Source organism: Solanum tuberosum, unplaced genomic scaffold, assembly GCF_000226075.1.
Source record: "Solanum tuberosum cultivar DM 1-3 516 R44 unplaced genomic scaffold, SolTub_3.0 scf00015, whole genome shotgun sequence".
Classification (NCBI taxonomy): Eukaryota; Viridiplantae; Streptophyta; class Magnoliopsida; order Solanales; family Solanaceae; genus Solanum; species Solanum tuberosum.
This window is the reverse complement of record NW_006238941.1, coordinates 715,991-725,845: the sequence shown is the minus strand read 5'-3', so window position 1 is coordinate 725,845 and position 9,855 is coordinate 715,991.

The following is a 9,855-nucleotide window of genomic DNA, read 5'->3' as shown; positions in this document are numbered from 1 at the left end:
CAAAGTAGACCCTCGAAAAAGGCTTCACTTGGAAATTTCGGATTTTGATACGGTTGCTCTAAAATTTGGGTTAGACCCATTTCCCACTCAATTTGACCCCCTAAACAAGAATATGAAGTCGGATTTTCGAAAAACGAAACGGATCTTTTTATATACAGCTAAACAAGTTTCCGGTAACTTCCGAAGCACATTTTTAAGAACTTTTTGGGTCAAATTCAAATATAATCATTTCATTAAGTTCTCGACTCCAAACTCACATGTGAGGCTCTAGTTTCACTCTATCATTTTCCGGATCGTTACAATATCTCGGATGAGACAAGGTGATGAGAGGGGAAGCCAAGGAGGTTGTCCTTGATTATAAAGGTGTCATGTGGATTTTAGGCAGGATTTGTGTCCCCATGGTGGGCGAGTAGGTTATACTAATTCTTGAGAAGGCCTATTGTTCATGATATTCCATCCATCCGGGTGTGGAAAAGATGTATCATGACCTGAGCCAACACAATTAGTGGTGTGGTATAAAGAGGAATATTGTAGATTTTGTTTCAAGGTATTTGACTTACCAACAAGTCAAGTGTGAACACCAGTGGCTTGGAGGTATATCCCAAACGATTCTGTTGTTTCTTAGAAGTGGGAGCGAATCACTATCGACTTTTTTGTGGGACTACCAACAACTATGGGTGGTTATGATTCTATTTGGGTGGTTGTTGATAGGTTTACAAAGTCCTCTAATCTCATCCCAATTCGGGTGAGTATATAGCGGAGAAGCTGGTCAAACTTTATATAAGTCAGATTGTGTGATTATACGGAGTCTCAGTTTCTATTGTCTCCTATCGAGTTTCCTTGTTCACCTCCAATTTCTGGAAGTTTATGCAACATGGCTTGGGTACTCGGTTAGAAATGAGTACAACTTTTCATCCTCAGATAGATGGTCAGTCCGAGTGGATGATTCAGGTTCTAGAGGACATGATCCGAGCTTGTGTGATTGATTTTGGTGCTAGATGGGACCGACACTTGCCTTTAGTAGAATTTGCCTATAACAAGGTTATCATTCCAGTATTCAGATGGCCCCTTGTGAGGCGTTGTATCGCTAACGATGCAGATCTCTCATCAAATGGTTTGATTTAGCTGAGATGGACTCTTTGTATACAAACTTTTTTAGAGATGCTATGGAGCAAGTTCGTATGATCTAGGGTAGACTGTTGATAGCCTAGAGTCGACATAATAGTTATGCGGATCGAAGAGTTTGAGCTCTAGTGTTCATGTAGGGTGAACATGTTTGGCTCCGAGTGTCACCCATGAAGGGTGTGATGAGGTTCTGAAAGAAGGGCAACCTTAGCCCTAGATTCATTGGAACCTTTGAGAGTTTGAGTCGTGTGGGAGATGAGTCCCATGTACTTTCCCTTGATTCAGTTGAGTTGGATCTTGACTTATCTTTTGAGGAGGAGCCTATAGCCATTTTGGATAGGCAGGTTAGGAGGCTTAGCAACAAAGAGATTGCTTCAATGAAGGTGAGTGGAAGCATCGTTCAGTTGGTGAGGTGACTTAGGAGATAGAGTTAGATATGCGTGCCAAATATCCTTATCTTTCAAAGCTTTAGGTACTTTCCTTTGTTTTATGTTCAAGGATGAACATGGTTTTAGTGGTGGATAACGTAATGACCCGGTCGGTCATTTTCAGAAAGTTTCATGAATTGACCATTTTTCCCCTCTCAATATTGACCCCGAGTCTTTTATGATGGAGTTTGAAAAGTTGGTTTTGAACTTTGTGTTAAAAGTTGAGAATTTGGTAAGTTTGTGAGTTTTAAAGGGCAAGGTATTAAGAAAGTGGGTTTTGGGGTCTTTTGGAGTTTCGAGTATCGAAATAGAATTCCATCGATTCCATCAGTCCTGAAAAGTGAAATTTGATCCGTGAGACTTGCCGGCATCAGATTCCGAATCGTTTTGAGAACTTGAGGTCCTAAGTTGTGAAATTGCAAAATTTAGCCTTTGGGTTGACTTTGGTTAACATTCGGGGTTTGAATGCTCGGATCGGAATTCTGAAAGTTTTGTTGGATTTGGGAATGATTTTGGGCCTAGGTGAGGTCTTGGTTGATTTTTAAGAAGTCTTGAGCTTGTTCTAGCCGTTTTAGGCGTGATTTAGTTTCTTGTGATTTTCATGAATGTCGGCTCAAGGAGAGCTCAAATTCGTAATTTGACGGTTCCATTAAATCTGGAACGTCTAGTATAATTGATTTAAATATGTGGTCTGTGTCTGCAGGATTCTGAATGAATCCCAAGGGTCCTTTCATAGTTTTGGAAGTTGGCTGAAGTTGTTGGTGTCCATAGGCTTCGCTTTTGTAAAGGCCAGTCTCTTAAGCAACCTTCGCTTAAGCAATGGGCCTATCGCTTAAGCTACCTTCCTCTTTGCAAATGAGGCTTTGCTTAAGCGACACCCGCATTTTAAGCGAACCCCTGATTTGCTTAAGCGATATTTGAGAGGGTTTTTCAAATTTTGGGGCTTAAGCGACACCCGCATTTCACTATTTTTGAACTTGGGGAACCCTTGGTGGCGAAATTTGAATGGATTTTCTATGCTAGATTATTTGGGTGAGTTTGCATGATCCTAAACCTTCATTTTCCATTGATTAATCATGAGTTTTAACATTTAAATGTGGGATTTTGGTGGGTTAATGGGAAGGCTTTTCATGAACCTAAGTTCTTAGCTAAAATTGAAATTTACAAGTAGTTTTGATCCTTTTTTCGAAATGATTTTCACTAATGAATTTCTAAAAGTCTTAAACATCATTTTCAAGTATTGTTTTACAAATTCAACCTCCATTTTGATATTGGGCTTTGAGTTTATTGACCCATCTCTTTACATAATTGATGTGGGAAGTGTTGTTTTCGATGGGTGATTGTGAATACTTGATTATTCTCAATTGTTTGGGTTTGGAAGTGATCCGGAAGGGGAAGACTTAGCTCTTGGAGTGATTGTTGATTGATTTAAGGCAAATGGCTTCCTAAACCTTGTATTCTAGTTGAATTCATATGCTTCCTTTGTTGCTTGTGTTTTTGGGAGTAATAGGGATGAGGTGAAGGGTTAAAGTTCCACTTGTTATATCTAAATGAATAAAAAGGGATTGAAATGAAAAAAGGCATGTGTTGAAAATGATGATGTGAATTGCCTTATGTAACCCTTGTTGAATGATTGATGAAATGCTTAAAAGCATTAATGTGGACTTGAATTGTATGAATTGTTGTCTCTTCTATGTGGTGTGATATTTCTTCTGTGCATTTATTGTGAACACCATGATGAGACATATGATGATTTATAAAGCTGATGGGAAGTGGTTACGACTAGTGATGTAAAGCCGATGGGAAATGGTTCCTGCTAGTGATATAAAGGCTGATGGGAAACGGTTTCGGCAAGTGATTTAATATAAAGCCGATGGGAAATGATTTCGGCTAGTGATTTGATATAAATCCAATGGTAAATGGTTCCATCTAGTGATTTGATATAAAACCGATGGGAAATGGTTATGACTAGTGATTTGATATAAAGCTGATGGGAAAAAGTTCAGGTTAGTGACATTGTGCCGATGAAAAATGGTTCCGGCAAGAGATTGATTACGTGACTTGATACCTTTGATTCTTATGCATGAATTGTTTGATACGTGAGATTGATGTACTTGTTGCATGTGACTAAAATACTTGACTTTGAGGTGGACTTATTTCATTCATTTAATTGTTGAATTGTGGCTACCAGACTTTGAATATTGGACATTGTGAGCCATGTGTTGTAGAATTTCTAGATTGGGCTGATTCCTGTGCAGGTTGTAATTCAAGGAGGTTCGGTTGGAGATCAGGCGTATTCGGTCTCTATCTAGTTGCTTTGTTTAGTAGGTTGCTTGCTTGCTGGGTACCGTGTTGCTGGTACTTACCCATTGCTTCTACAATTGTGTAGGTTTCGATCCCGGACCTGTGTGATCTTCTTCTTCTTGTCCTAACATTCTGTAACACCCTGGTCTTAGAAAGAACTAATTTTAGCAAGAACCAATTTGTAAAGAGCTAAATTGAGAATTTTGCAAGTTAACCTTAAATTGCGAGTTTTGGATCAACTTCAAATGACCATAACTTTCAACACAGGATGAAAGATCTCTAACTCCTCTTTCCAACGCCACTGAGTTTGCTAAATTTCAAGTTCGGATGAGGGAGATATGACTGTTTGAGTTCAGTCTGTCCGGTTAAGGAAATTCATTTGAGTTGAGGAGGGGTATTTTGGTCTTTTTCTTACCCACTAGCCTAACTCGTTTTTAGTAATACTTTAGGGGCCTAAACTGACTTAGATCAGTTTTCACAATTCTAAAATACGCTTAGGGTTTTAGAGAGAAGTTCAAGAAGAGAAGAAGGGAGAAAAGATTCAAGCGTTCAAGATTTTCTTGCAATCGTCAACGGATTTCACCAAGGATTCGATCCTAACTAGGTATTTAAGCTTTTAAAGTGATGGTTTCGTTCACCCTCACGCCAATCATGAGTTTCTTGAGTTTCGTCCATGACAAGCCATGTATTGAAGTTCTTGATGAGTTTCGTTCTAAATATTTATTGATGGGTTTCGATAACTTCTTAAGATGACTGTTATGAGTTTGAGGGTTTGTAGTAGATTTTCGTGTACTTATGTTGGTTATTCAAATCTAAGAGAGTTTGGTAGAAACCATACAATTATAGGTGAATTAGGGCCAAAAATCGAATAGAGAAATTCGTCAGGTTTTTTGGGCGGGGCCTGGGGCGACGCGCCACCGATGCGCAGGGGGGCTGGTGCGCTGCGCCAGCAATCCGCCAAAATGGTGCTCTATAGTTTAGGGGATGGCGTCCGGTGCCACTTAGTGTGCCAGGGTCATCTGCCCCCTTAATTTTCCGTCCTTCGTCCCGTCTGAGTTCTTTTAAAAAGTATCTTCACTCTCTTACTGATTATAACTATTCTAAACTACATCTAATCATCAAGATATCCTTTATATAATGAATCATAACTCTTGAATTCACATTTCAAATTCAAGAAAAAATTAAGAGTCAATTGTGAGAGAGCCTTCCAAATCTTTGTGAGAAGTCTTTTACAAACTTTTAAAAATTATTTTAAGACTTGAATACTTGAGTATGGAATGGGGAGAGTTGAGTTTCATTTTAAAAAAATGAATATATGGGAACTAATTAATCCCAATAGTAAATGTCTTTACATTTAAAATGATAAGAAACTTCTATTTCCAAATGAGTTCATGAGGAGCTTTTGAGCACTATCTCTATTAAGAGAATCTGTTGGGTAATAGTCTCAAAGTTTGAGGATAAGGAAATGTTTTGAAGCATATGAGAATGAATTATATTATTGAGAGTAGTATTGAGCACTGATATAGGGGCGAGTTCAAACAACTCAAAGTCCTCATAAACCATGTATGCCAACGTGGGTAGAAGTGGTAATACTTTTTAGATAATTCCTTATTTCTTTTTAAGCATCTCTTAGTGGATCCACTTAGTTGAGGATGTCTTATACTCCGGCAAGGTATAAGACAATTCTGGCAGCGTGGGCGAGACGCTGTATCATCACATAGCTCATAGTGATGGTTGTCGGTTAGAGAATCTCCCAAATAAGAGTAAAAGAGTTATTATTGTATTTTTAAATGCATTGAGTTATTATTTACTGTTTTAAAAGATTTCTTTATAATGCATCTTTATTGTTGATTTTTTATTGAACTAAGTGGAGTATTTTTGAGTTTGAGTATCCTTGAGTTGAGTCGAGACGAGGTGAGTATGTTCTTCTTTTTTAACAGTTCAAGCTTATATCTGTGCTTTAGAGTTCCCCTTACATGCTCGTACATTCCATATACTGACGCCATTTGGCCTGTATCTTTCATGATGCATATACAGGTAACCAGGATCTTAACAGGCGCTTCGTTGATACCACTTGCAGTTCGAGTTAGCTTTGGTGAGCCTCCTTGTTTTTGAATGATTCCATTTCTTTTCAGGTTTGTTAGGATGTCCTGGGTCTTGTCCCAACTTCCATCTTTGTCATTTAGATGCTCCATAGATAGACAGTAGTAGTTGAAGATTCTTTTCTCATTCCCTTGTTGATTTTTTAAAGACTGTGAGTTGAACACTTATGTTCATTTGAGTACTGAGTAAACTATTTTATTTATGACATCTTATGAGTTGAGCTTGTTTTGAGATTTCTATTGTTGAGTTAGTCTTCCACTCAGTATTAAGCCAGGACAAGGGTTCGGTTGGGGCCAACAATAGTTCTCGAGTGCCGACCACGTCCAGGGTGTAGGCTCGGGGCATGTCAAACTTGGTATCAGAGCATAGATTTCAAGAGTCCTAGGGTGTCTATGAAGCCGTGTTTGTAGAGTCTTAGTTATTGGTGTGAAGCGCACTACATCTATAATCATGAGGATTCGACATTTAGGAACTATGTCACTTCTTTCATACTCTTTTCGTGCGATAGAGTTCAACTCTATAAAAGTTTCTTTCTAATTTGTGCTTGCGTGTATCTGTTCAGATCATGCCTCCATGTAGAGCTATTCGAGGTCATCCTGCTAGGAGGAAAGTTGATCCTCAGGATAAAGGGGTACCTAATGCAACAAAAGTGCAACCCCAAAAAGAGGTCACTAATGCTGAGTTATGTGCTGCTATCCGGATGTTGAGTCAAGTTGTGAACAACCAAGCTGGGCAACAAAGAGGGAATCGACAGGATGTGGCTGATACATCCAACATTTGTGAGTTCTTAAGAATGAATCTTCCATATTTTACCGGTTCAAGTGTCACTGAGGATCCGAAAAACTTTGTGGAAGAGTTACAGAAAATGTTTGAGGTGATGCATGTTGCAGATGCTGAGCGTGTGGAACTAGCTGTATACCAACTGAAGGGTGTTGCTAGAGTCTGGTACGACCAATGGAAGAAGAGTAGAGCTGAGGGGGCACAACCTATGAGTTGGGCTCTGTTCGAAGAGGACTTCATGGGGTGTTTCTTTCCCCGTGAACTGAGAGAGGGAAACATAGATAATTCCTTACTCTTAAAAAGAAATCCATTAGTGTGCATGAGTACAACCTCAAGTTTACTCAACTGTCCTGGAGATGGTTGCTGACATGAGGAGCAAGATGAGTCTATTTGTATTCGGGTTGTCTCGCTTGTTAGGTAAGAAGGGCAAGGCAACTACGGTGATATGAGACATGGACATAGCAAGGCTTATGATCCATGTGCAACAGGTTTAGAAGGATATGCTGAGAGATAGAGAAAAGTTTCGGAACAAGAAGGCTAAGACAATAGGAAATGAGTCCAGGCAGTAGAAGAGCAGTGCGAACCCGTCATCTTTTGAGAAAAAAGCCAAATTGACCTGCTCCGTCATCTGCTAGTGCACCTGCACCAAAGAACAGAGGTGAGTTCAAGAATCAGAATTCTCAAAACTTGAAAGCTAGATGATGCTTATCGTGACCAACGACATTGACCTACGGTATGAGTGTCTATGATCGTCGATAATATAGTAATCCAACCAAGGGTTGGGGTCGTGTCACAAGGGAGCGGTTTTGAGAATTAATAACCAATTAGAATTTCATTCAACTTAGTTGTAGTTAAAAACATATACGATAAAAGACATTGTAAATTAAAGGGGGTGACACAAAAGTGTAAAAATATCAAAAGGGGTTTTTGTAACAAGTATTAAAACAACAAAATAAATAAGAAAATCAAGTATGGGGAAAGGTTCTTGGGATGTGACCGCAGTACAAGTTGAGATAAATTGTTGGGTACATGCTTTCGATAGGAAATTTGCAAAATAATAGTGACTAGGCTAAGCTTTAAATGGAAATAAGTTCCGTCTCGGGAAACTTAGCCCGTTTCAAATGCGTTCCTCTCGGACACCCATTTGCCGCATGAAGACCAGCCTACGCCTTATCCCACTCACTCTCTCTCGAGCTGAGTGTTTGGATATGGGACTTGGGTTCACCCTCTCGGGCTAAATCTCATGTCGATCCACTCCTTAGGCCATCAGTCTAGTGGTTTTGGTTTCGCGACTTCCCTCTCGGGCAAGCCGAAAACACATGGGTGGCTCTGTATTTGCAACTACAAACCCTTTGGATTAAAACCACAACCACTAGGTGAAATCACCATTAAAATACATCTAACCTATCAGCAAGCAAGACCCAACAAGAATATCAACCCATATTTGCTAAATTACACCCCAAGAATGGGGTTTTTTAGCCACACATCAAGAAATAAGAAATTATACCTAACATGATAATGAAATCAACTGGGTATAAGAAATTAAACCTTGAATTAAGCAAAGAAAGATGAATAGAGAAGACCCATTTCCAACTTGGGGAAGAAGAACTCCTTTCTTCAAGACTCCACAAAACCCTCTCCAAACTTGAGCGAAAATGTCAGCTAAAATATGTTCTAAAGTGAAAATAATAATAATAATTGTTCCACACTTCTCTCTTAAGAATACAATTCTAAATAGTATTTATAGTTTTCATAGATTGTGCTGCGGAGGATTATTCGGCGACATTAGTCGAGATCACTGATGAACTTAGCGATCCGCCCTTTGGTCAGCTCATCGCCTTCAGTGTCTTGCCTTTAGCATCCTCGCATTCTGGATCATTGGGCGGTACAGTACTGCTTTGCGGAACTTATCGGCAACTCGACGACTGCTCTTTTGCTCACCTTTTGATCCATTTCCTTCAAGGCTTCGCGTTGAGATAAAATAAGCATTCAAGGACACTATTTCCATTAAAATAAATCCCTAAATGAGTCCAATTACTGGACTCATCAACACCGCCAACTTAAACTTTTGCTTGTCCTCAAGCAAACTCAAGTTCAGCCGTTCAAAAGGGTGCCTCAAACAGTGCTACACAAGGCTAAATCATGAATGCACACAATAAGACTCAATTTACTTATGCAAGGATCACTTGTGTACTCAAAGATTCAAATTGTGACACACCATTACCAAAGATTCTCATGCTCGCAATACTTGCTACTTGTGCAAGTTCAAGCTTCACAAAAGTATCTAAATTCCGTCAAATAAAGAATGATTCCATATTCACACACAGATATGACTCAATTAAGATCAGGAATCAGATACAACGCTCACACTTAAAAAGAGGAACACAATGCATGTTTTCACCCATAAGTTTGCCCTTATTTTCCAATTGACTTTCGATCCAGCTTACTCAAGATCAAAAAGGTCTTTCTAAAGCTTGTAATGGGGCTGAGTACAAAGGTATGGTCATTTAGGCTCAGGTGACTTTTCATTTCTCGTGAGATGTGATGTTCTCAAAATATCCTCTTCCCTTCCTTTCTCAATTCTTCTTCTAGTGCTCATAAGTCATCCTATTATCCGTTCTCCATGTTTTCCTCGTGAGATGTGATGTTCTCAAGACATACTTTTCCCTTCCTTCCTCAATTCTTCTTCTAGTGCTCAGAAGTCATCATATTATTCGTTCTCCATGTATTACTTGGAAGCCCAGTTTCTTTTGCACTTTTATTCCACAACTTTCTTTTTCTTTCTTTTCTTTTCTCTTTCTTTTTATCTTATTTTTTATATGGAGGGTTTCCATTTTGTTTTGCAATACAATAGGTTCAGGAGACTTTCTTGCACTTCTTGACTTTTTCTTTTCCTTTTCACCACACCCCCAACTTAGACTTTTGGCCTAAGTTGACTATTCACTAAACCACAATTCAAGAGGATTATAGGTAGCATATCAAATAAGGTCTAGGGTTTATCAAGGTTCTTCCAAAGAAAAGTAAGGCTCAAAGGGTGTTCAAGAGAGTTTCACACGCTCACGTGTAGGCCACAAAAAGAGGTATATGTGAAATTGGCTCACACTCTTTAAAATTT